This window comes from Sciurus vulgaris (genome assembly GCF_902686455.1).
Source record: "Sciurus vulgaris genome assembly, chromosome: 19".
NCBI lineage: Eukaryota > Metazoa > Chordata > Mammalia > Rodentia > Sciuridae > Sciurus > Sciurus vulgaris.
Window position 1 is genome coordinate 6,898,913 of NC_136480.1, and position 26,971 is coordinate 6,925,883.

General features: G+C 38.0%; 1 protein-coding gene across 12 annotated transcripts in view; it reads right to left on the reverse strand.

The window, feature by feature from the left end:
• PPARG (peroxisome proliferator activated receptor gamma) overlaps positions 1 to 26,971 on the reverse strand; it is a 138,792-nt gene that overhangs the window by 86,433 nt on the left and 25,388 nt on the right. The window lies entirely within an intron of this gene.

Here is a 26,971-nt window from a genome sequence, read left to right on the forward strand (position 1 = left end):
TGAGACACAGAGATGTTCTTCATGTACAGATGGAGAAACTAAAGCCCCAAAAGTTTCAGTGACTGGCTTACAGCCTTGTCTAAGATTATTATAGAGTTAGTGACAGAGTCAAAGTTAGATCCACAATATCCATTCTCTGCTTCCACTAAAACAGTAGCTCTTTTTTCAACTGAGTTGTCTTACTATGGGCTGGGGAGTAGTAGATATCTAATAGATAAATATTCTTAGGAAGTACTACAGTTCTTTATAAAAAGCCTTTTCCAAACAGCTTTATTGGGGTGTATTTTACATTTCATAAAGTTGATTTCAAATATATAATTCAATGAACTGTAGTATATTTACCAAGTTTTGCAACCATTACAATAAGTCAGTTTTGGAACATGTTCATCACCTAGTAAGATCTCTTATGCTCACATACGTTTAATCCTGGGGTTTGCCCCACTCCCCCACCGCGGGCTGCCACTCATTCCCAGGTGAATACTAATCTACTTTTCTGCCTCTACAGCTCCGCTGCTTTCACTGGACACCATACACAAATGGAATCACAGATAATATGGTTTCATGAGTCTGGATGTTTTTTCACTTCATGTTTCTGAAGCTTATCCATATTGTAGCATGAGTGAGTAGCTCCTTTATTCTTACTGTTGAACTGTCTAGACTAAGTGATGTATGGACCTAAGATATTTTGTATATCCCTACAGTTGATGGACAGATAGATTCTAATTTTTGACAAAGTTTTTGGTGGTGGGGATTGATCCCAAAGGCTCCATGCATACTATCGTGCAATCTACCACTGAACTACAACCCCAATTCTATGTCTTTAATTTTGCTTTTGTTTTAATGAAACAGAAATATGTAGTTTAGGTTATCTAGATGATTTTACAACCAAATACTGACAAAAAGCAGCTTTTGGTGCTACAATTAATTTTTATGATTTCACTGACATCTAGCACTACCACTCCAGCTATCCACAATGAATAAGGACAAAGGTAGACATTTAATATATGAATGATTCATATGAGTCAAGGCCAAGTGAGATCCAATAAGGTTGTAGAAAAGAATGTTTCACAAAGGAGTTTGAAAAAAAGAAAGGTCTAGGGAAAGTTTATTTATTTTTAAGAAAAATCTCAATCTTTTCTCATTTTTTATCTTTATTTTTGTGGTGCGAGGGATTAAACCCAGGGCCTGGTGCATGCTAGGCAAGGCATATACTATGAGGCAACATCCCTAGCCTTGGAGAAAATTTAATCATACATACGTGGCATGGAGTAGCACAAAGTGTCAGACCCCACAGAGCATGTGTGATGGCAGTGGCTTCCACTTCTGCACTTCTACTTTGAATGTTAAAGGTCTTGTAACTTATCACCTGTGAATTTTTCTGGTTGCACAGACATATAAGAGTAATGTAAAGAATTTATGGCTAGTTTTGTGCAAATTTAGTCCATTATAATAAATATTAGGCCAACGCTGAGAAATCACTAAAAACTTCCCTTAATGTCTATATTTTATTCAAGTACTAGTTAAATATAGCTATAAAATTGAAACTGACTTCAAAAGCCTTCCTAACCCTCTCATTTTACAAATAAAGGAAAAATAGGTTTGTGCAAAATCACGGAGGTAGGTGACAGAGCTCAGTTTAAAACATGGTCTTTTAGTGTTGTGACTACCAAACACTTATTTCTAATTGTATGTACGTTTTTAGACTGTTGAGATTTTGTCATTTTATAGATAGGACATCCACTGAAATCGGGACAGGAAACAGATTTGTCTTCTAAATTGTATTTTTCCTATCAATGACTGAATGTCAATTACAATCCAAACTTTCCATTTAGGACTTAAGCTCTGGTATTTAGAGCTGGCATAGGAAAGAAGGAAAGACATTTTAAGTAACTCTAAGAGACAGAATGGAATAAGGCAAAAAAGTGGAAAAACACACACACACAGCCTTTGACTCTGCCACTAATTCAGTTTATGATCTTACACAAGTTGCAAAGGCTCTTGTCTCCATTCCTTGTTTTTCAAGCAGAGATAGGGAAAGGAGAGTGGATTAGATAGCATCTAACATTTGCTTTGAGCTTTTCTACTCAGTGAATTTAAAGTTTTAAGGGCTCATCTATTATTAACTCTTGTGCCTAAGTAGAATCAGCCTAACTTTTGCACAGGTTTATTATTGCTATCATCTGTGTGTACGCATGCATGTTCTCTGTCCTCTCTCACATGCCCACCTCATTGCTCACTATTTCTAACGTGTAACTTAAGTTCTATTCAAAAGAACTTATCCACTCACTTGTATGGTAGATAGATGTGACTGTGGTATACAGTAGGTGCTCAATAAATGTTGAGTGGCTGCATTAATGGTTAAATAAATGCATATAGTCCTATTTTCTGCCACCCAATGGGACTTATCTCTGGTTTCCTTATCTGAGTGGGGCAATAAAACTTAGTGATATGTTTTTCTTGGTTAGCTTAAAGTAAATGCTCATTGAATACCAATTCATTAGTTCTTACCCCTAATATTTCATTGTGTAGAATCCATACTCCCACAATTTAGACCTCATTTGTTTCATATGCACTTGTTTTATTTCTACAGGCATATATTGCTAAGTCTTTTGAAAAGAGGTAAGAGTATGCATGTCTTCTGCTTCACTGACAATTCTAAATATGGTATTAGGTGTTCAAGACGACTGATTTTTAGATTCCAAATGAATAAGACACTATTTTTAAAGGTGTTTAGTTAGGTACCTTGCCCCAAACTTTAATGTCTACAAGAAGCTCAATCCCCTTGTTTTATTTTCAGAAGAAAGATGGTTTTCAGTCTTTCAAAAATGTTCTTATCCATACTTAAAGAACATTATTCACAGTATTCTTCTCCCTTGCTTTCTTTTTCCAACTAAATAATCAATTGCTCATAATTAGTTCTTTAGATTTGATTCCATTTTTGGTGCTTGAAACTTTTAGCATAATTAAGTCCTTGAGCTGCATGTAGAAAAAGCCTTGGATTGTAAAGGGGCAGAGTTCTAGCTCAGAATCTCCTAGTCCCCAGAGTCTCTGGGCAAGTCACTGGACACTTTAAGGCTTCCATTTTCCCATGTGCAGAACGGGAAGCAGTGCCTGCTCTATCTTAGGTGGGTATTATTAGCATTAAATATGTTACTGTACAACTTTGTTTTCAAGTTCTCTGCAGCCAGGTCCATGATCATTCCTATAATCCCTCCACTAGGGAGGATGAGGCAGGAGGACCACTTGGACCCAGGAGTTGGGAAACTTACTACAACAACTTTTTGGTTGGAGGGGTGCTAGGGACCAAACCCAGGGTCTCACTCATGGGTCTCCCTGAGCACCAGCCTAGCCCAGGGATTTGGGGCCAGCCTGGTCAGCAGAGCAAGACCTTTTCTCAAAACAAAACAGAAAAAAATCTCTTTGCAAATGATCAGTTTCTCCTATTGTTACCAGATTCTCCTATTGTTACCAGAACATTAAAACATTTTCCTTAAGGTTACAATTTAAGCACTTCATTGAATAAGTGTTAAAATACACATAAATGGGCTGGGGTAAGGTTCAGTGGTAGATCATTTGCCTGGCTTCCACAAGGTCCTGGGCTTGATTCCCGGTACTACACAAAATAAAAAATAACAGAAAATGCACACTGTATGTATGCATGTGTGTGTGTTTAAAAGTAGAAAGGAATTATACCATAATGCTAACTTATTTCTGGGTGATGGGATAATCCCTTTTGTTGTATATTTTTCTGTACACTCTGCAATAGTAGCTATTGCTCTTATACTCACCAAAAGTTACTTTGAATAAAATATAGATGCTGTGCAACAATTGAGCTTTAAAAATAACAGCTATAAATCTGGAGGACTCTTTAAGGGGAAACACATTCACAATAAGCTTACTTCTATGGCTGACAAAATTAAATTTCTGAGTAGACTACTAAGGTAAATGGCAGGGATGTTTAGCTAAGCTTTTTCAAAAGAAAAGCAAAGTTATCTAGAATAATGCAAATCTTTCCATTATTCTAAAGAACCATTATCTTCCATCTTTTTTTCTCTGAAGTGTTTCTATTAGATATCAGCATCACTAGTTCTCAAAGAGCATCAAGAGGTGAAACACAACATGGAAAACCTCAGACAGGAAGCCTAACGGTAGTATTGCACAAAAGATACCACAAGCTCCTGACGCGGTTATTATCCTTCATCTCCTTCTAACTTCCCAAGAGTAACCACCACCAAACTGGTATACCTTGTGAGGTTCAGAATGTGTTCATAAAATATATATCAGTTTCCAGCTCAACCTTCATTTTATTGCTGAGATTTTTTTTTTTTTTTTGAGGTGGGGTCTCACCATGTTGCCCAGACTGGCCTCTAACTCCTGGACTCAAGCGATCCTCCTTTCTCAGCCTCTGTTGTAGCAGGACTAAAGGCTCACAATGCTACCCTCCTGGCTCCTTTGTCACTGAGAATTCTGATCAGTAGCTTTCAGGTTCCGGCACTCTCTCATCCCAAATACCACCGTACTCTTTAATACATTCTCAACATTCCCAATCCTTTCCCCTGCAGATTAGCATCTCTGAGATGAAGGATTAAATTAAGATGACCATATATTTTATTACCCAAATAGGGATACAATGGAAGAGGGACCACAAGCATAAACTGGGGCTGTCACATGCAAACCGGGTCATTGTCACTTTAGGATTAAGCAAGGTGTGACATGTATAGAGAGGAGAGAGGTGCCATGATGTTCTCGGTCCTTGGCACTAGAAACTAGGTCAGTGCTGTCACAGCTGTCTCCTGGCCCCACTACATACTGCCTTCCACTCTCATGGTCCGCTCATTAATCTAGGTATTATATGAAAATTTATTGAAAATCTAAGATCAAAACGTGGTGTAATGAATTTTTTTTTTTTTTTTTAAATGCTGAAGGTTCACACGGGGCAGTTGTTTTGTGAAGGAGGTTGGGAATTGCGAGGCTCTTGCCCTAGGCTCCTCTTGCATTAAGAATTGTTGCATCTGGCCAATTTTCAAGGGACCAGATGTCAAGTAAGCAATACCCATTTGGATTAGCAATCTCATTTTAATATCTTTCAACATAAATGACAATAACAATATTCAAGGTATATATTTCAGGGCATCTAAGGGGGGACAGACATTAATCACCCAGGAACCACCTTCTAAAAATGCTAGGCAAAATAATTATCCTAGTAAAAATATTTTTAAATGATCAAAACAGCTTATTTCAATGAAGGTAATAAATAAAGCTTAGTTCATTAATTACAATGAACCAAAACACAATAGCAAAAACTGGAATAATTCAATTCAGTAAATTCTCAGCACTTGGGAACTCTGACTCATAAGCCTTACTTAGTGAGATCATTGTATTTTGGGGTTACTACCAAGTCTGCCAACATCCCATAAATGTGACCTAAGGCAAGACATGCTTTGATGGTACCAGCCCTAACATATACTTTAGACAGTATACAAAGTTCTAAAACAGATTTTAAAAAATCTCAACATTTAATCCGAACAACAAACCCTTTCTATCAATCTGAAACTGCAAGTAAGTGGGTTAGTTCACTTTGCAAGACAATTAACAATAATTTGTATTCTTTATGCTTTTGTGGTATGAGGGTCTATGGACCTTGGGATCCATGAGATTAGGTTTGTCTGACAACAGGTCACACCATTTCAGTCTGGGGTCACAAGACATATTTAGGAGTAAACAAAATAAAGAAGGAAAAATTAGAAATAAACAGAGCAAATAAAGATGTTCAACTGTAAAGAGCTAGATGATAGAAAAATAGAGATAAAAATAGGTCAAATGAACAACTGAAGTAAAAGTTGGGACATGAGGGTTTACTGCAATGAACCAGGACAGGGCAACTCTGACTACAAGGTACAAAATAATCAGTAACACTTATATAAGTGAGCACTTTTACATATATTACAAAGCACTTTTACATATTACTTATTCAATGTTAAGAAGTGAGAGCTGTTTGCATTTTATGGAAAACAGGCTTACAGGATATATGCAATGCGACCCAGATCATTAGACTAGATTAAAATCAGCACATAAAGTATTTAACTCAAATCAGCAAACATTTGTTGAGAGAACCTAGTCAAAACAAGCAAACAAACAAAAAACAACAAAAAAAACTTGGCCCACGGCCCATACCTGTAGACCTAGGTATTCAGGAAACTGAGGGAGAAGGATGGTAAGTTTGAAGCCAGCTTAGGCAACTCAGTGAAACTCTTTCTCAGAATAAAAAATAAAAGGGGCTGGAGTTGTAGCTCAGTGGTGGAGCAGTTGCACAACATGCTCAAGTCCCTGGATTCATCCCCAATGCAAAAGGGGGGAAAACCCCAAGTTCTTTATTTGCAAGAGACTGTGGGAAATACAGAGTCTGCCCTTGTGGAATTTGGAATCATGCTGGAAATATAAGCTACAAAGAGGTAAGTAATTAAACAGGGCAATTTATGATTTGAAAAAGAATTCCAACCAAGCAAAGAAGAGATGTTATAAGGTGGCACCTGGTTCACTGCCAAATAAATGGGGAAATGATGAAGAACACATCAAAATGGGATGGTGCATGGAAAAGGCTCCAACGCAAGTCACGGGATTTCATCAAGGGCTTGCATGGTGAGCAGGATACAGCCAGGACAGGAATGTGTCTTCCTGAGGGTCAGGGACCATGCATCTATGCTACTTTCCCATCTATGTCACTCAACAGAACCTCCCAAACTATTATTGCATGAATCAAGACTACCGTCTGGTTAGCTGATAAAACTGATTAACAACTGAGTGAATGAAGAGAAGAGGAAGTATGGAGCATTCCAGGCAAGGGGAAGAAGGAGAAGTTAGTGTTGGGGCTGGAGGGAAATAGTGAATGTGAACACATTATTGTGCTTTAAAGTAGTGTAATAAATGGCTTAGTCCAGAGAGGATAGAGCAAAAGCTAGAACACAGGTCTCATGACTTCCAGTTGAGGTACAGAGGTATAAATAAAAAGAAGGTTGGTTTTAAAATTAAATACACTCTGATTTGACCTTAACTCAGTAAAATATTCATCTTTACAAAAAAAAAAAAAATCAAATACACTTAGGCTGAGGCAGAAGGATCACAAGTGTGAGGCCAGCCTGGGCAATTTATTGAGACCCTGTCTCAACATAAAAAAATAAAAGGGTTGGGGATGTAACTCAGTCGTAGAGCACCCTTGGGTTCAAACTCCAGTACAACAAATCAAATTAAATACACCTAAGCTCAAATCCCAGCACCACCTAATACAGACTAGTGATGTAACTTCATGTAAGACATTTAGTCTCAGTTTCCTCATTTGTAAAAATAGGATTGTTGTGAAGGTTAAAAGAAATAATGTGGGGGTAAGGAGTACAGTAGTGGTAGAGAGCTTGATTAGCATCCACAAGGCTCTGGATTCAATCCTCAGCATTGTCGGGGAGTGGACCACGGAAGACAAACTCTACAGGTCAAAACTTGTGTTCAAATCTACTCCCCCAAACCGATGTTCCTTCAGTGAGTTCCACCAATCTCCCAGCTGATCATCCACAAAACTCTTCTGCAAAAGTCCCAATGGCCTGTGTTAACACCTATGTCCAAACAATCATGAAATTCTTTTTGACTCTGGTTATTGAACTATTCACACCAATCACTTCTCTCAGTCTCCAGTTCATCCACTGTCTGCTGCTCTTCTCTCTCACCTTTCCAGTAGCTCCCAAACAGGTGTCCTACCTGCTCTTATCTCTTCTAGTCCATTCTGCACCCTGTAGCCAGAGTCCCCTTCTAAGGCTACAAACCAGATGACAACACTCCCCTGTTTAAACTTTGTCCTGACTTCTAATTGTTGTAAGCCCAAGCTGCCTTGGAATAATCAAGTCCTTGCTGATCTCTGAAGCCTCCACGGTCCTCTTCTCTCCATTGAAGTCAGTGAGTAAAAGGTTTTCCCACCCGGGGCCTACGTGGCTCCATTCCTCTGTACCACTGCTCCTCTCAAAGCTCCCACAAGGTAACTCCTCTCTTGGCAGCATAAAAAAATTAATCCCCTGTGCCCTCAGGCGAGGTTAAGCCACCTGTTATCGTTCTATAAAGCCCATATTGCCTTCCTGGCTCTCTCACGGCACTCATCATTTTAGTGACAGCTTTCCCACTACTTTATAAACCCAAAGAAGACAGGATCAATGCAGGAGTCCCACACCAGTACAAAGGGACACCAAATAAAGCCTTGGAAAACTTGGGCTTGATTTTATTAACTTGCTGTACTATCCTGGGCCAGTCCCCTCACTTCTTTGTAAAAGGAGAGGTGTTGGCTTTCGTTAGTATTTCTTAAACTTAACAATAGGCTTTGCTTTTAAATGAAAAGAAAAAAAAAAAAATCCTACAGATCTGCCAGAGTCATGTCCTCCGATCCCTCAGAGGGCCTGCAAACCCAGGTTCAGGAAACTGATGTCAGCAGTCTTATTCCATACAAATGTTCTTAAATCATGAAATTCAGGCTTTAATAATGACTTTGTAGACTGTGAGTGATATAAAAACACAGTATCTTTAAGTTGTGAAACTCTTGGAGACCAGGAATACATTTGCGAGTCTCCAAGAATCTGTGGAGCCCAGTCTAAGATGGAGACGGTGTCTTCAAAGTCATCATTCTGAGAAAAATGGGAAGTTTTTCCAGAATACTTCTCAGAGAAGCATACTGTATATGTGGACTCATCAAACTGACATTCAGGAACAAAAGTCAGGATTCCACAGCATCCAGAAAAAGTTCTCCATTTGAGGAGGGACAGATTTTCAGGTATTGATTTCTGTCAACAGCATGAAGAGCATTTGGCCTTAATTCAATGTATGTGGCCATGGCAGGCTTGATGGAAAACATTTACCCATGTGCCAAGGAAATAATATTTCTGACTTTATGGAGAAGTCCATGAGAAAATGAACTAAAAAGCAGGAGAAGGACAGTAGGGAAAAAAAAAAAAAAAAAAAGGGCAAACAACCACTTTAAAAAAAAATGGGCAAAGGACTTGAACAGACATTTCTCCAAAGATGACATAAAAAATGGCCAATGAACAAATGAGAAGAGGCTCAGTGTGATTAGCCATTAGAGGAGCAAATCAAAACCACAATGAGATACCGCTTCATACCTAATAGGATGACTATCATAAGTAAATATGATGTTGGTAAGGGACACTGGAATCCACACAAACTGCTGGTTGGAATGTAGAATGGTACAGAGGCTTGGTAGTTTCTTATAAAGGAAAAATGTAGAATGACCATATACTACAGTTTGAACATGATTATACCCCAAGGTGCATGTGCTGGAAGCTTGGTCCCCAGCATGGTGATGATAAGAGGTGGTGGGACCTTTCAGAGGTGGAGCCTACAGGGAGGCTGTTACTTTGGGGTCAGGGGTAGGGGTGTTCTCTGGTTCCCTCGAGAGGGTTGTTGTGAAAGAAAAAGACTGGCTTGTCTCTGGTCTCTCTGGCTTCCTGTTTCGTCATGTGATTTTTCCCTCCCACACACATTCCTGCAATTGTGATGCTGTTTGCTATGAGGTCCTACCAGAGTCCAGACAATGCCAGTGCCAAGCTCTTGAGCTTCTAAAACCCCATTTTTTTTCTTTTCTTCTTCTTCTTCTTTTTTTTTTTTATAAAACCTCATTTCTTTACAAATTATTCAACCTCAGGTATTTTGTTATACTAATGGAAAATGAACTAATATACCATATGACTCATATACCCAAAAGAACTGAAAGTAGAAACTAAAACAGACACTTGAACATCAGTATTCACAGCAGCATTGTTTGCAATAGCAAAAGATAAAACAACCTAAGACAACAGATGAACAGATAAATAAAATGTGTTTATGTGTTATATATGTTATGTGTGTATATATATATATACACATATATATACATATATATATATGTATAGATGTAAAATAGAATATTATTCAGCCATAAAAAGGAATAGCATTCTGGTACATGCTTCAACACAGATGAATCTTGACAACATTGTGCTAAGTGAAATAAGCCACATAAAAAAACAAACATTATACACAATTCAACTTACATAAAATAACTAGAATAGGCGTCTTCCAAGAGACAGAAATTAGAATAGAGGTAACTCTAGGCTAGGCATGGGTGATGGGGAATTATGTTCAGTAGGCAGAGAGTATCAGTTTGGGGTGATGAAAACATTTTAGAAACGGGTGGTGGCTGTACAATACTGTCAATATAACCAATCCTGCTGAACTTAAAATGATTAAAATGGTAAATTCTACATTACATATATTTTTTTACAATAAAAAGCAAGAGAAAATGTCCAGTTTATTTACTGGTCGAACAACTGCTAACCTGTTAATGATCAGAGACACAAAATACACAACCTTGTTTTCACAGGGAAACTTGTTCTCCAATCAAGGATCTCAAGAACTAGCAGTAGCAGGGTCTGGGCTGCAGCTCAGAGTTGGAGCACCTGCCCAGTGGGTGTGAGCCCTGGGTTCTGTCCCAGCACCATGCACAAAAGCATCAGCAGCTGTAAGCGTATGACCAATCACCTTGTCCATCTTCTTATTTTGGAATTAGAGAGGTCCTTGCGGCTGGTTTCTTCCTACTGAGCAATTACAAACTCTCATTCTGTGGCTCCAGTTAATTATTAATTATCCTTACTGATAAATAATAAAGGTCTCAAGGATAATTTAAAAAACCAGTAGAGCTGCTACAAATATAAATATTCTCCTGTCTTATCCTTTTTTATCCTCCTCCGGTGGAAGTGATAATAAGGGACTACATGCCCATCAGAATCAAGGAGAAAAAAACAACACAGGTGTTCTACAGAGTAGGCTCCAAGAGTAGAACTTAATCATAGATACATAATATTATGTATATAATGATTATTAAAATTAATATATACTATCATATTAATTATTATATATACAATATATTATATATAATTAACTGAGGGTCTAACTTAAGTTGTTGAGGCTGGCCTCAAACCTGCAATCCTGCCTCAGCCTCCCCAACTGCTGTGATTACAGGCCTGCACCACTGTGCCTGGCAGAACTTAATACTATTTATTCCAGTTTTACCCTCATGGTATGTGTATTTTGAAGGGAAGACACAGCTTTACTCATGCCATTTGGGTCCTAAGGAATCATTCTTTTTTGTTCATTTGTTTCCCTTATTGGTTGATAACAAAGGACACTCAAATTGCAACTTGACCAGTGACTGATAAAAGTTAAGTGCCAAAACCAAAAAACAAGTGTCATTCTTGGCTGGAAAATCCTGGGATTTTCACACATCCTTTGTGATATGAATGTATGCTTTGAAGGACTTTCTCAATCTCACTCATGTACTACGGGACAGCGGTCACTCTCGCTCCTTGCCATAGGAGGGAATCCCCACCTTCTCAGAGTTGGGACTGCAGGCTTTCTCAACAATGCCAAAAATGTATTCATGCCAGCTGCTGCGTACACCCTCCTCTGCTGTGGTCTTTGTTCTCTTTTCTTTTAGGCTTCTCACACTCTAAAAATCTGGCCAACTAAGTCAGAAAAATGCCTTTACTCTCTCTCTTTTTTTTTTTCTTCCCAGTCTACTTGGTATCAAACCCCTAAGTGGAAATAGGTGAAGGTTATGACTTATAATAAATACTCTGTTCTTTAGATTTCTTTTACTGGACTCCTTACCAAATGTCCAGGGGCCATGTGTGAAAATTATCTAAATATAAACAGAATGCTGGTTTCCTGACTGAGACCTCATCTGCCAAAATTCCACTCTGACTGCTGACTTACAGGTGGTTGAAACTCTCTTGGTATACTGGGACAGTAACAGAAAGTGGTGAGGCGCTACTTATGCCAGCCCCAGTCCAGAGAGGAAGAGGCAGTTATTCTCTGTTGACCCCTGATTCTTCTTACTTTACCTTTGACCTTTTATTTTATTTATTATTATTTTGGTACTGGGGATTGAACCCAAGGGGGCTTAACTAATGAGCCGCATCTCCAGCTTTTTATTTTTTATTTTTGAGTCAGTGGGAGCACAGGCATGTACCACCAAGTTCATAATTTTTTTAAAAAATAAAAATACTTAAAATCCAAGTAACCTTTAAAGGAGGCAAAATAAATATATTAATCTCTCTGTGAAGATTTTCAGAGGATGGCTACTAACTCTATAAGCTGTGTCACCACTATTTTGACTCAAAGCTCAGGATATTGAGCTGGGTAGAGTGACACACATCTGCGATTTCAGCAGCTCAGGGAGGCTGAGGCAGAAGGATCACAAGTTCAAAGTCAAACTCACCAACTTAGTGAGGCCCTAAGCAACTTAGTGAGGCTCTAAGCAACTTAGCATGACCCTGTCTCAAAATAAAGGAAAAAAAGGAGCTAGCGATGTGGTTCAGTAGTTAAGTTCTCCTAGGGTTCAATTCTTGATGTCAAAACAAAAACAAAAACAAAAAAAACTCCAGTGTGATTCCCACTAAACACTAAATATCTACCTGAGGAAAATGAAAGCTCAAGGCAATTTGCAAAGTTGAAACTAGATAGTAGAGAAAGAGAAAAAGTGAGTGAGAGAGAAGAGAGAGGGAGACACACACACACATACACAAAGACATCTTTAAACCACCAGATCATGGAAAACGAGTATGCTAAGCATGAAAGGTACAATTTTGGCCTTAATTACTAGTCAGAAGGATGAAAAAAAAAAAAAACAACAACAACAAAAAAAAACCCTAGCACTAAGTGATAAAATTCCGGAAGGTAGTATGAAGTATGTAAAAAACACACATTTGGACAAATATTTTTGCAGGCAGTTTTGCACTTCTGAACATTAACCAGAGATGGCAACAGCTGAATCTTCTCCTCTGTATGAAGTATTAAAAAGTTAAATTGGCTTGCTGCTGGACTAGTCTGGAAAAAGTATAGTCTGTATCACTGAACTGCTGTAAATTCAAATCCATTTCCTCTTGTTCTCAAGCTCTCAAGCTTGGCAGAAAACTTGTAGCTAAAAGTGCCATAAACTATACTGTCATATTCCAGAGTTTTTACAACTTGACCCACCGTATTTGGAGTTTGAGGATGGGATGGTGAGAACCCATAAGGAAGTAAAAGGTATTATGGAGACATAACTTTTTGCTAGCTGGAGAACAATTGAAATCATGTGTTCAATGAGAAGCACTACTAAACTTGGGACAACTTCTTGTGATTTTTTTCCCCTCCTACACTAGAATCACTAAATTTGTTCAGAAATAGATCATTATCACACCACAATATAAAACATGACATCTTTTTACAAAGAAAATTTTCTTTGCAAATCTTAAATTAACTAAAGATGGAAAACTAAAATGCAAATTAATTTTTAAGTTGCTGCACAAGACTATTTTTTTTTTTTTTTTTTTTTTTTTTTTTTTTTTTGGGCATTGGGGATTTAACCCAGGACTGCTTTACCACTGAGCTACATACCCAGCATTTTCATATTTTATTTATTTATTTATTTAAATTTTGAGACAAGGTCTTGCTAAAGTTGCCCAGGCTGGCCTCCAACTTGTAATTCTCCTGCCTCAGCCTCCCAAGTTGCTGAAATTACAGGCGTGCACCACCACGCCCGGCTCTTGCACAAGGCATTTTTTAAAATCCTAAGATTTCCATTAAATATCAGTTGATCCCTAAGTTTGGTTTTGTAAGAAGTCAATACAACAACCAAGAAAATCCAATTAAAATAACAGAAAAACAGGCAGTACCTAAAAAGTGACTATCTAAAAACATTAACAAGCCCAAGTGCAAGACCCTGGTTTGATCTCTGGCACTAAATAATGGAAATAAAACTATTACAAAGCCTCTTTCTTGGTGGCATTTTACTTTGTAATTCAACTCTCATTTATTTAATAAATATTTATTGTGTAGTTGTTACACATCAGATAGTACTATGCTTGATGCTGGGGATACAATGGAGAATACCATGTTGACCTTGCTTTCAAAAGAGTTTAGTTAGTGATATGCTCAGACATTTTACCAAGCAACTATAAATAAGGAAGGAAAGATATAGTTAGAAATTCTGACTGTATACTTAGGTTCTACAAATTTCCTTTGCACCTCTGAATGCTTAGTTCTAATTTTATTTATTTCTTCGAGTGCCTTTGTTATATAGAGCTATAAGACTGCCATATTTGTGAACAGAACAACTTTGCCCCATTTGCTTAGGAAGTTAAGAATGGGATGGCCCTTAAAAGATCAATTTGTGTAATCTAATTTACCTAACTTACAGGAAAACCCAGGCTAGGTGCAGTGGGCCACGCCTGTAAATCCACTGACTTGGGAAGCTGAGGGAGGAAGATTGTAGGTTCGAGGCCAGTTTAGGCACTGTAGTGAGACCGTGTCTCAAAATAAAAATACAAAAAGGGCTGGACCCCCAGGAGACCAAACTGCAGGTGCTTAAGTTCCTTATATAAAATGCTGCATTATTTGTATGTGGAACCTGTGCACATTGTCCTGTATACTTTGAATCCTCTCCAGATAATTTATAATACCTAATAAATGTAAATGCTGCATAAATAATTGTTACACTGTAGTTTTTAGGGAATAATGACAAGAAAAAGGTCTGTAAATATTCAGTACAGAGGTGTTTTTTTTTTTCCCCAAATATTTTCAATCTGCGATTGGTCAAATCTGTGGATATGGGACCTGGGGATAAGGGGTGCCGACTATAATTATAACTATTGCTTTCTAAATCTGTGATTATCTGACACCTTTCCCATTTGTTTTCTCTCTTACTCCACTGGCACAGTATTCAGTCACATTAACCTCATTATCTTTTCTTCCAAAGTGGGTAGAACAGGTTTTCCTCGGGGTCTTCCTCTTTCTCTCTCTTTCTTAAAACTCAGAGGCACTCCACCACGTCTGCAGCCCTTTTTACTTTTTTATTTAGAGACAAGGTCTCACCAAGTTGCTTGGGGTCTTGCTTAGTTGCTGAGGGTGGCTTCAAACTTGTGATCCTCCTGTCTCTTTCTCCTGAATTGCTGGGATCACAGGCATGTGCCACCACCCCTGGCTGAGTCATTCTCTTTAATGTCTGTTCTGCAACCTCGTCCCTATACCATCTCCTCCTCCTCCACTGAGTTATACTCTTCTCTACTTTATTTGACTCAACTGCTTCAAGTGGAACGGTCCTATTTGCGGCTAAAATCATCAATGATCTAAAGCTACTCCTTCTGCCACGTACTACTACCTTCAAAGACCCTGAAATACCCATTCCTACCAGTATCCTTAATATTATATCTTTAACAATGATCTCATATAATCTTGAAACTCAGTGACCTTGAAACCTGAGTCAACAGCATATCTTAGGCAATGGCCTTGCCTTGAAATGTTAATGGTCTTACTCCTTATTTCATTCCTCTTCAGCTTTCCTTGTCACTGTACCATATTTCAGTAAAAACATGCATGGGCTTGAGAGTCAGGCACATCTCAATTTGTTTAGATTTCACCTCATATTCAAAGAAGAACTTTTACGCGTTATTTAACCATGCCTGACTCCACTTGATTCACCTCTAAAGCAGGGATGATGATTCCTACTTTACCAGGGTCACTGAGAGGACTAAGTATACTTACATATGTAAATTTATTAACACAATACCAGATTCATAAAAAGCACTCCTCTTAAAATGCTCCCATTTTGGTATCAAAGATACCACTTTCATTTCCTCTTTTAAATTCCACCTTTGTGTTGTTTCTTCTTTCTCTCTCTCTCTCTCTCTCTCTCTCTCTCTCTCTCTCTCTCTCTCTTTCTCTCTCTCTAGTTCTGGGGATTGAATCCAGGGGCACTTAATCACTGAGTTACATCTTCAGTCCTTTATTTTTACTTTGAGACAGGGTCCCACTAAATTGCAGAGGCTGGCCTCAAACTTGCAATCCTCCTGCCTCAGTCTCCTGAGTCACTGGGATTACAGGCATGCACCAACTTGCTCACCCTTTGTGTTGTTTCTTAAGGTTTTGGCTTTCAACATATTCCTCAGTCAGTGCTAATGAAACCCAAATGGACATGTCTAGTTCTGACCTCTGGGATGAGGGTTGGTCATCTACCCTCACATCGCCCTTGGGTATTTCTACATACATATTCTATCTTCAATTTTGACCAAAATCAAGCTGGACTTACCTCCCTTCTCTTTTTCCCCCTTCATCTTCATCCTGTTACCAAACTATCAATCATTGGAATATCTCTTTAACCTATTCCTTCCCCAAACACCTTTAGTCATATCACCCTACCCTCAAATCACCAAGTTCCCCAATGCATCCGAGTTGAAGTTCAAATTCCGCTCTCTTTATTTAGTATGCTCATTGATACCTTGAAACTTTCTCTATCTTTAAAATCTCCAACATCTTCCTCCTCATGTATCACATCCTTCCTCTCAGGGTTCAGCTTTGGAAAATATGAAGTAGCTACTGATCATTCCAGCTCCACAAGTGTTTTGTTCTATGAACTTGCACTACATGGGAGCTCAGCTATTATTTAATTCTGTCATGTGCAGGTACTGTCTTTCAAGTAAGACCTTGAATAAGGAATATGTCCTAAGTGTGTTTTATCTATAACAGTATTGGATATATAAAGTAGTTCAATAACAATGTTTAATAAATAATTCAAACAGGAAACAAAAAATTCTCAATGCCAATAACTCTTCTGGCTTTTGCTTGACTTAGAAGCCCTGCCTCAAATACTATGGCAAATTTGTTTTCTCTCACATGTGGGAGCTAAAGAGGAAAAAGGAAAAGAAAGATTGGAGATCTCAAGAGAGTCAAAGGGAGATCAGGAGAGTAGAGGAAAGGGTCCAGAGGGAGGAAGGAGGGAAGGGCAAGGGGAAAAACTGGGGAGTGATGTTGGCTCAATTATTTTGATATATTGTTGGCATGTATGAATATGTAACAACAAATCCCATCATTATGTACAACCATAATGCACCAATAAAAAATAAGGAAAAAACCCAAATGGTATTAAAAAGCTAAAAGGCTATGATCAATCTGTGAACTATTCAGCATCCCTGAATTATACAGATTAAGAAGTACTTGGTAATGAAGGTAAAGCCACCTCCTGCACTGCAAAGTGTTAGAAATCATATTCCTTCACAGCTGCAAGACGCCTACTTGCCTGCCCTTGTCTCTGGCCCAGACCCTCTATTTTCTGAACAATTCTACATCACTACTTAAGTGTCAGTCAGACAAAACCCAGTGGCAGACTTGGAATGAACTGGTTGAGCATTTCCAGTTATCAACATGTTTAAGAGAGCACCTGTGGAGCTCAGTGATCAATCAAAAAGACTTAATAATCAAAAGGATTAAGCCCAGGTCCCAAAAAGGAGATGACATCACAGTGGTGGACGTGGAGAAGCAGATTAAAGCCTTCCACAGTCACTTAATCCAGATGCTGGGGAAGCCTCTGGTCCCTCAGCTGCAAGACAAAGTGCACTTGCTGAAGCTTCTGCTCTTCTATGCTGCAGACTTGAACCCTGACTCAGAGCCCCCTCTGAAGCACTGCAGCAGCCCCTAAGGGCCTTCCTAGCACTGAGCACCAAGAATACCTCTTGAACTATGTCTCTTAGAAGCTCTGAAAGTATGAACAGTAGTTAAAAATCTCGCAGGACCAAACCTATCTTATTTATCTGTAGGTTGTAATCACTTTCTCACTCTTCAGCATATCTCTCTCTCTCTCTCTCTTTTTTTTTTTTTTTTTTTGATAATCCTATCCTGGCCTATTCTCAAATATGGCTTAAATATACAAGGTGTATATATATATATTTTTAATCAATTATCTATATAAAAAAAAGAAGTACTTTGTAGTGGACCTACATGTATTTAATGGATTTATTTTCAGTATTTGCAACAAAAACATGTAAACAAAGGTTATATCTACAAGATTGAAATTATGGGCCAAGGATCCCTTATTTGAAATGCGTGGGACCAAAATTTCAGATTTTGGAATATTTGCATTTATATACTTGTATCTATATATAATGAGATAGGCTGGGGAGGAGACCCAACTCTATACATGAAATTCATTTATGTTTCATATACACCTTATCAATATATTGTGAATTATTTTATACGATATTTTTAGTATATCTGTGTTTTGACTGAGACCTGTCATATGAGGTCAGGTATGGAATTTTCCACTTGTGGCATCATATGGTATTTAAAAAGTTTTGGATTTGGAGCATTTCAGATTTTTACATTTAGGGGTGTTCAACCTATAAATATCTATCAGAGTTCTTTTTTTAAAAAAATAACTCAATTCTCTAAAATCATACTTTATACCCTAAGTGTATAAATTAAAAAATAAGTTAGTGATGTAGACTGCTAATAATACTGTTCAATTACACTGAATAATTTCATTTCAATTACATTATTAATTTATTACTTGCATGATATTTACAAGGAATTGTATTAAGCACTAGGGATACCCCAAAGTTTGTCTCTGTTCTCAGTAGATACAATGTAAGCTGGATGCAGTGGTGCACACCTGTGATTCCACTTACTTAGAAGACAGAGGCAGGAGGATAGCAAATTTGACGCCAGCCCGGCAACTTGGCTAGACCCTGTCTCAAAATTTAAAAATAAAAAAAGAGGTTGTCGGGGTGTAACTCAGGGGTAGAGCTAGATGCTCCTCGGTTTAATTCTTACTACTACCAAAAAAACAAAAACAAAACAAAAAAAAAAAATCCAAAACAAACAACAACCTACAAAACATGAAGTCTCAAATCAACCATAGTGCTGTAGAACTGGTCTATTCCAGTCATGAACTTGATGCTTGTAGGGGAGCACTGAGCTGACCTGTCTGAACTCTTGCCGGTGATAACATGGAGGGGGTAGGTTCAGGTTGACCAAAAAGCCTCTAAAGCTCCTTCAAGGGTAAAGGAGGTGAAATGCCAACACAGAATTTTAGAAAGACAGAAATTGGGGAAAACAAAAAGAAAGAAAGAAAAAGAAAAGCTCTGGATTTGAGTATGGAACAGGAATGGTGAATCATTGAGTCAGGGAATCAATTTGCAATAACTTAGGTAAATAATAAGAAAAAAATCTGAACTAAAACAATATTAATGGAAAATTTAAAAACTGGAAAAACAAGTTAATAATAGCAACAATCAGTAGGAACATAGATGGAAAGATTTTTTTTTCGCCTACTAGCATTTGGTTCCTGGGAAAAAAAGTATACCCCTCTTTCAAAAAAAAAAAGTTTATTTATTGTTGGTATTACTTTTATTCAAAAGTCTGGTTAGTAAAATAATCACCTCACATATTAAGAACATGCCTTGGCAAGATTTTTGTTTTACAACTTCCATGTATCAGTTAGGGGGAAAAGTCAAGTCACTCTGACAAGTGCAGGCTACCACTCATTCCAGGAGAGCTGCTCTTCAGGATGCGAACTTGAGTGGCTGAGTCCACATGGTCGGATGCAGGGGCCTTGCACTTTTAGAAGACTGAGTGTCCCCACTAGGCACAGGGCCAGCTTCCTTTTCTGGTGAATATGTGGTAGGGTGCCAGCACGAGCCTCCTGTATCTCCTGCTTGTCACGTTGGTACATAACAATAATTAACACAAGGAAGGAGCTTAATGCTTTCCTAAATGAAGATATTAGAAAGATCCTGAAGAGCCTCACAGAGTCTCTGAACTCATATCAAAAAGATAAGCAGTCTAGCAAGTAATTTTTTGGGGAGCTGCTCAGGATTGAACTCAGGGCCTCACGCATGCTAAGGATGACCTCTATCTATCTCTGGGCTATACTCTCACTCCCCAAAACAAAATTTATTTATTTCTTATTGCATTATACTGTTTTATCGTAGGGTAGGAAATTTTAAAAAATAAATGCAGATATATCTAGATAATTTCAACAAATGGCTCTTGCTACAGAATGGGTCTGAGGAGGTAGGGCACCCAAATATGTTCCTATAAATCTTGAATGACTGAAAACTCATTAGTAGCATGAATGAAATGAGTATCAGTAGATTGCAGACAAAAATACATTCTGCTCAGCTTTAATTTGTAACCATCAAGCAAAGACGCAGAAATAATGATGCCCATTTCTCAAAAGCAATAAAGGGAAAACACCTAAGACATTTCCAACGATATCCTCAAAGAAAGTTAGTGTGTGATAGGAAACAACCCATCCTCATTGTAAAATGCATATCTCTATACACAGTGTAAAGGGGCAGCTTCATTAAGGTCCTATCTTTTGAGGAAATGACAGATTTGGCTAGTGAGTAGGGTGCAATTACTGTGTACAGGTGACCATGAGCCTGAGTGGAACAGATAGAGCTACTTGACTACTTGACCTCTATTTTGATTTCCTCATTTGGAAAAGATTAAAAAAAGTAAAGGCAATGATTATAGTAATACCTTTGAGATATATAAGGCTATAAAATTTTTGATTTTATATATGTGCTCCTACTTGATTCTCATGATAAACACCTTTCTCCTTAACAGATCATGAAACTGAGGTCTAGCATTTTTTAAAGAGATGGTCAAGTACAGAAAAGGAGAAACCACAACCCAATGGCCTAACTCCCCAAATAGAGAATTTCTCTGGAATTACATGGTTAGGAATCTTCCAAAGTCTAACTAGAGGTCAGGGTTAGAAAAAAGTTGATTATTAAACTTCTCGATAGTAACCAATAAAATAATTCTCACTGTATGTAATTATTGCAATATCTCCTGAGTAACAAACCTTATATTTCTAGTGAAAGTTATCAAAAAAAGATTTTTGTGGCTTGTGAGTCATGCTCGATTTCTCTGGCTATTCGTAATAGATTGCTTTAAAAAATTAGGTCCTGTCAATTGTATTTATACTTCATTGGTCACTTCTGTATACAAAAGTGCTTCAACTTCATGACATTATCTGGAAGAAGTTCAGTAACTCATTGTTAATATTCTCCTCCTACAACATGATTTCAAGGCTCCATGGGAATTCAGATTTGTACAAGTTATTAGGATGTGACCTCTCCCTTAGATTTCTTATTTTAGGATCAACTTAACATGGTATTTCCCCAGTGGGAGCTGTACTTCCTTCACAGATAAGAAAAATAGCAATTACAAATTATAGTGAGTAAACTTAAGGAAATATATATTTCTGTGATGCAGATGAAGCTGAAGTCTTAAAAGGAGACCACACTACATGCTCCTTGAGTTTGAAAGGAAAGCCATGTGGCTGGCTAACAAAAGAAAACAAAAGCCATGCCATTATGGCATTTCCCTGAAATTTATTCCTAATTGTTTCTTGTCCCGGCTACCAAGTCTTATGACTTTTAAAGATTATTAAAGATGTTTGCGTCACTTAATTTCCTATGTCCTGCTTACTGGGAGAATAAAAGGTTAAAAATATCAAATAATTTAAATTATTTCAGATCACAGGATCTGGAGAACAGGGAGCTCATGAGTTTAAAAGAAAAAAAAAAAACTAGAATAAAATGAATGAGGTCACATTTGCTTCACTCTTGCTCCATGGAATAACAGTAGTAGCTTCAAATGTTTGCGCTCTTACCATAAAACACTTTGGTACAATTCATAAATACTATTTGTAACACAGAAGTTACTGAAAGGAACCAAGGAACCAGGTGTGCCCACACTGAACTACAGAGCTCATAATTGACTTTTTTTTCTTTTTCTTTTTTTAATACTGGGGATTGAACCCAGAGGTTCTTTACCACTGAGCCACACCCCTAGCACTTTTTATTTTTGAGACCAGGTCTCACTAAGTTGCTTAGAGTCTTGCTGAGTTGCTGAGGCTGGCCTCAAACTTGTAATACTCCTGCCTCTGCCTCCCAAGTCACTGGGATTATAGGCACTACCATGCCAGGCCTTTTTTTTTTTTTTTTTTTTTTTTTAAGGCAAACAAAATTGGGCAAGGAGAGATAATGAAGACACAAACCCCCAAACAGTTGAAAATAAAAAGGAAAGAATCTCACCCATAATCTTTGTTAAATTCACTCCAACAATGTAATTTTTTATCTTAAAAATTTCTTATGCTCTTTTTATTCTAAAATTATTCCCTCATATATACAAACTACAAATTTAAAATAGTTAACTTTTCTTTGCTTTTTCAGTGCTGGGTGTTGAACCAAAAGCTTCATGCATACAGGCAAGCCCTCTACCACTGAGCCACACTCTCAGCCCCCTGAAGTCGTTTATTTTGAATAAATCGTTCTTTAAAAGTTGACTTGTATCCATCTGTATGGAAATCTTACTTTGTTAAATCCACATTTTCAAAAGCTTGTATTCCTTCCTTAACTAGTGATGCCAGGCCTTAAAAGCCATAAGAAACCACAGCACACAGTCTTTACATTTTATTTAAACTTGTAAATCCCCAATTTTCTTGCTATAGAGGTTTTTTGTTTATATAGATATATAACAACAAAAAGTCACCCACATAACAATGCACATAACATGTTATCTAATCCCTACACAAGTGGAGAAGCTCTCTGTTCTCCACCCTCTCTCCACAATTACAGACATAAAATCAAAATAAGTGGTAATGCATTTATATTTACAGAAGTCACTTAAACATATTGATATTCTACACGTTTTGTTCATGTGCTACTAATATCTCCTCGGGTCAACTTGCAATGTCATAAAAACTAATAGCACAAGAGTAATGTAGTTGCTCAACCACTTGACACACAAATTCCTCTCCTGGACATTTATCAGAAGAAAATGACTTTTGAAATTAAATGAAATAAGAGGCCTGAAAATATTCATGGTATGTAAAAGTATAAGAATAAGCAATAATTGCTTAATAGTTAAAAAATAACCCAGAAATCACCTAAAACCTGTCTTAGGAGATTAGGTGATGTCACTGTGCCCACATGACAGGTCTGAAAGCCAGGAAGAAACAAAGAAAAATACATATTGTTTAACAGGGAAAGAAGCTGAGTGGAAATGTTACAACACACTGTAAATGTCAGAAAGTAAAAAAATGTACACACATTAACAAGAACTGGACGAAACTATGGAAGCAAGAATCATTTTTGTGTGGTTAAGTGTGATCTTTTAAAAAAAAAACATATATTCACAGTTTTACAGTAGTAAAAATGCCTTAAAAGAAGTTAAAGGAAGACAGGGTTGTAGCTCAGTGCTCAATAGGATACTCTGCCTGTATAAGGAAGGCCCTGGGTTCAATTCCCAGCATCAAGAGGAAATAAAACTAATGTAAAATGAAAACAGACCCAATAGTCAAAATTAAAAAGTAATTTGTCCTAATCCTGGAACTTGTTGCTAATGTACCCCCTACTCAGATTTAAGATTTTAATAGAATATGTGATCATGTGTCAGCCCCAAAGCCCTCAATTCACAGCAGTATGGCCAGGCTGAGCAGCTGTGCAGAAGGCAGGCCTGAACTCAGCATGTGAGCATACATAGAACATACAGAAAATGATAAAGATCACTGTGTCCTATTAGTAATTTACAGAACTGTGATTTGCTCCACCCAGTATGCCTATAATTGAATTCCTCAGTCATAAAATCACTGAGACCAAACAAGTTCAGGTATCTTTTATCTAAGCCCTTTTTCTCCCTTACCATCAGTTAACATTTTTCTTATGGGGCTTTTCTTCTTTTTATAGATTCATTTGTCTTAGTTATAAATTAACCCCACAAGTAACTCTCGCAGCCACCCTAACTCTGCCATTTCCTGTGTTCCAGTTTTTTTTTTTTAATTTCACAATTTATGGTATAAAGGGCCATTTAAACTGCCAGTTGGCAAATGGTGTCCAGAGTCATCTCTAGATTGAAAAAACAAAACAAAATAAAAGTTTCCTAAGGACAAACATCTCCAATGTCCCCAAACCGGACATTGGACACCCAGGCAAAGTGGAATGTGACTACAGAGGACTTCTGCTATTCTTTTTTTTTAAAGTTTTTAAAATTGTGGTAAAATGCACATAACATAAAATTTGCCATTTAAACCATGTATTTAATTATTTAAAGCCATTTAAAGGGTGCAGAGCTCAGTGGCAGTACATGCGTTGACAAAGTTACCTATAAGCAATCCGCAGAACGTCATTATTTTGCAAAACTGAAACTCAGTACCCATTAAACAGTGACTCCTCATTCCCTGCCCCCAGCCTCCGGGAACCACCACTCTACTGTCTGTCTGTCTCTATGAATTTCACTGCTTTAGGTACATCTTTTGTTATTCCTCCTTTCACCTAAAACTGTGAACTAACAGTAGTTCACAGTACTAACAGAAGTTTACTAAATTGGTTGAACATACAAGAAAGTTGGCAGTAAACAATTTTTTTTTTCAGGGTCAAATTCCAAATACTCAGCATTTCACTTTCCATGCCCAAACCTTACGACTCAGATCACTCAGTTTGAGATGCTAAAGTACGTACCTGTCCCTGTGTTGTAAGAGTTTGGTCTGTCTCTTTTAAATGGCTTTTGGCTTTTCTAAAGTTAAATCAACTTTTAAGCAAACTTAATGCCGTCCCTGACTTCTTTAAGCATCCAAGTTCCTTTAGACTACCTGTATTCACTGCATCCCCAGACATTCTGTCTAAAGAAAATAGTTGCTTTCTCTCACCTCACCATTCAAATATAAGACTACTAATGCTAAGTTTTTGGTCAAATCTCATCTTGGATAATGAAGATTCCTGGGTCAAAAGATTATTAATCAAAATACTTGTCAAGTTTTTTGCATATTTGCATCTCACCCTGTCACCAACCAAAAACTTTGGTAAGAGGTGGTTCCTAAGGAGGCAAAGCTTTTTGGAGTTTTGTTTGGTTTTTGTTTTTTCCTTTTTCTTTTTTGCAGTGCTGGGGATGTACCCCAGGACCTCTGCACATGCTTGGGGATCTGGGGATCTTTTCTCATTCAAAGGTCTTATAGGGAACTGAAAGTAACTGGCTGAAGCATTAAATGGACAAAGTAGAGACCAAACTTGCACAGATGGAGCTGGAGGTAGGTATGAAGAGAATTAAAGGGGCAGAGGAGTGTAGATCAGTGGGGTAGTGTGTGCTTAGCACACAGGAGACCCTGGGTTAAACCCCCAGCACTGAATGAAAACACCAAAAACAAATGATCAAACAAAAAACCTAGGAGAATTTTAAAAACACAGCTCCAGAAACAGCTCTGATGCAAGGAATGCACTTGGTTAACTCTGAAACTCCAAATGCACAGAAATTCAACTCCATAAATGAGTGGAAACCTAATAAGAATGATTATTTACTGACTCCAATGTGACTTTTTAAAAACATTATTTTGGGGTTGGGCATGTTGCTCACTGGGAGAGAGCCTGCCTAGTGTTTACATCCCTAGCACAGCAAATAATTAATGAAAAAACTTATTGCTTTGAAATGACTTAAGGCTTCCAAAAGTTACAAGGATAGAGAGATCCCATGGAACCTTCAGCTTGCTTCCCCCAAAGGTAAAACCCAAAGCACAGTTAGCAAAACTGACACATGGATAAGGGCACAAAAGTATCAACTACTTTTTTTGGATACCACCAGCTTTCCCACTCATGTTCCTTTCCAGTTCCAAGGCCCAAACCAGATGCCACACTGCATCGAGTTGCCTCATCTCCAGATCCTCCTTCAAATCTGTGCCAGTTTTTTGGTCTTCAGTTCTCTCTTATGCCTGATGCTGCTGAAGAGCGCAGGTCAGGTGTTCTGCAAAGTGCCTCTACTTAGGTTTGTCTCAGGCTTCTCGCAAGCCCACTGAGGTTGTAGATTTGGGGGAAGAAGAGCAAAGGCAGTGATATTCCCTTTTCAGGACCGCCAGTCAGGTGTATGTGAGCTCAACAGGTCTTAACACTATTGGCATTGACGCTGGTTATACTGGTATCTGCCAGGATTCTCCACTGGGGAGTTAGTGCTTTTCCTCTTATAATTAATACACATTTGGGGAGGGAATATTTTGAGGTTATGCTAATATCCTCTTTCTACTTAAACACTTCCACCCTCTCACTAATTTTAGTATTCATTGGTGTAGCCTTCTGCAGCAACTGCTGCCACAGTTCTCTGATTATTTTCTATTTTCCTACCTTCTTTTCCTTTTCTTTCTTTCTTTTCTTTTTTTTGGTAAGGGGAATTGAACCCAGGAGTGCTTTACCACTGAGTTACATCTGCAGCCCGTTTTATTTTTTATTTTGAGATAGGATCTCATTAAGTTGCTTAGGGCCTAAGTTGCTGAGGCTGTCCTCCAACTTGCGATCCTCCTGTCTCAGCCTCCTCAGTCACTGGTATTACAGGTGTGCCACAGTGCCGGCTCTTCTGACATTTACTAAGTGAAATTCCTCTGTAAGAGTTTTCCTTACTTTGACTATATTTATTTATTTAGTCATTTATTTGTGTTAGTCTGGACTCAAGTATATTTATACTTTTATTTGGGGGTTTATAATTCAATCCTATAGTTATATCATTGCATTAATTGTTCCAGCTTCAGCCACTGTGGACTCTTCCTACTCCCGCCTAACCTCTCCTTGAGCACATCCTCACCTTCTGGCACCAAGAGACCCTCCAGGCTCATGCTGTACTGTCCTTGCCCTAGCCTTGGAACCAGCCACTTCTCCAAAGGCTTCTGGGTTCTTGTAGGGGAAAATGATTCTGAAAACCACAATCTGGCTTGTATCGGGGAGGCACTACTTTTAGGTCCTCTCAAGAGACAAAACTAATTGTACTAATCCAAATATACATACACCCCCACGTATAACTCTCTATCTATCTATCTATCTATCTATCTGGTAATTCTTTTACAAAGTTGTAGATTCAATTTGCCTGTGGATTTCAGGAAAAATAAACCATCCTGTGACCTTCCTTACTGACTGCCATCAAGATTCTTAAACCTACATAAAACCTTAAAGTGACTTACATCTTCCTGCCTTCCCCTGATATACTTGGGGACAAAGAACTGGCTTAAACCCTAAGAGAACAGGCTCAAGAGGTATACATTTTCAGTGGAGGACTCTCCAAGAATCTTCCCTGGAGCCCCTGGAATCAC